This window comes from Sparus aurata, chromosome 18, assembly GCF_900880675.1.
Source record: "Sparus aurata chromosome 18, fSpaAur1.1, whole genome shotgun sequence".
Lineage (NCBI taxonomy): Eukaryota > Metazoa > Chordata > Actinopteri > Spariformes > Sparidae > Sparus > Sparus aurata.
In genome coordinates this window covers 527,655-529,476 of record NC_044204.1, presented here as the reverse complement: position 1 = coordinate 529,476, position 1,822 = coordinate 527,655, and positions in this window count along the sequence as shown.

Genomic DNA, 1,822 nt, shown 5'->3' with positions numbered 1-1,822 from the left:
GCTCCCCCCCTCCTCCTGCTCCTCCTGCTTCCCCCCTCCTCCTGCTTCTCCTCCTGCTCCCCCCTCCTCCTGCTCCTCCTGCTCCGCCTGCTTCTCCTCCTGCTCCTCCTGCTTCTCCTCCTGCTCCCCCCCTCCTCCTGCTCCTCTTGCTCCTCCTGCTTCTCCTCCTGCTCCTCCTCGTCTCTACGTGATCTTTTGTCCCACTGTAGTTTCTGCTGACTGAGCGAGTCACAGACTGACTGTTTCTTTTCATGACTTCTTTTCCTCTTTCCCTCCTCGACCAATCAGAGTGAAGCTGAATGTCACGTTTTTAAAGATTCTTGTTGTTTTATGGATACATGTCCCTAGCTTCAACAGGAAGTCATGACAGACTCACCGTCAGTGATTATTTATTGAGAGCAGAGGTCAGACTCATGACTGATGATTAATTCAAAGGACAGACGTCAGTCACACTTTCACATGTTGTCTCTGGTGTTTGTTTTTGTCTTTTGTGTTTGTTTGTTGTCTCCGGTGTTTGTTTGTTTGTTTGTTGTTTATGATTCAGTTTCTGTTGTAATGTTAAACTTCACTGGAGAGGCAGCGACGTTTCAATCTGTGGAAGAAGAAACAGAAACTGTCCAGTGTTTTCCCCTGGTCTTACTGTGACCAACATAGTGTTGGCAACATGGCTACAGTTAGCAACTGGGCTACAGTTAGCAACATGGCTACAGTTAGCAACTGGGCTACAGTCAGCAGCATGGCTACAGTTAGCAGCATGGCTACAGTTAGCAACATGGCTACACCCTGCTGGGAAAAACCAGCATAGACCAGCATAGTTGGTGACCAGCAAGACCAGCATATGTTGTGTTTTGGTGCAGGGAACCCTAACCCTAACCCTACCAGCTGGTATGTTAGTGTTGGTATGCTGGTGACAGGCATGGGTGCAACTTATTTCATATTGCAGAGTATGAGGAGGAGTGAAGTTGGCTGTGAAAGTCCAATTAAATACAGGAAACAGAGTCAGTGAGATTGTCACAGTACACCAAGTTTATTGAACACAAGCTTCAATCCTGTAAAAACTGCACTAAATATACAGAAATATAAATGCAACACTTTGTTTGTTGCTCCCGTTTCTCTCATAAGTTGAAGTAAACAATTTTATAAAGTTTTTCTTTTGTAAGTACACAAAATAATTACTTCTATAAGATGTTGACCACATATTTGTTAAAATCCAATAAGATAAGCCATCCATCTGATAGGTGTGGCAAATCAAGATGCTGATTGAACAGGACTCAGGCACAGGTGCAGGGAACTTCCCATGCTGGTGCATGGGATGCTGGTGACCAGCATACCAGCACCAGCATAGGATACGGGTAATTGGATGTTGGTGACCAGCATACCAGCACCACCGTGGGATGCTGGTGACCAGCTTCATCAGCAACTTCACCAGCAAGACTATGCTGGTAGGCCAGCATAATTGATGGGACCTTGCTGGTGGACCAGCTTCACCATGCTGGTCCACCAGCTAAACCAGCACCAAACCAGCTCTAACCAACATAGACCAGCATTGAAATCGTGCTTGTCTATGCTGTTTTGTTCAGCAGGGCAGTTAGCAGCCTGGCTACAGTTAGCAGCTAGGCCACAGTTAGCAACCTGGATCCAGTAAGCAACATGGCTACAGTTAGCAACATGGCTACAGTTAGCAGCTGGGCTACAGTAAGCAACATAGCTACAGTTAGCAGCATGGCCACAGTTAGCAGCTGGGCTACAGTTCGCAGCCTGGCCACAGTTAACAGCCTGGCTATAGTTAGCAACATGGCCACAGTTAACAACCTGACTACAA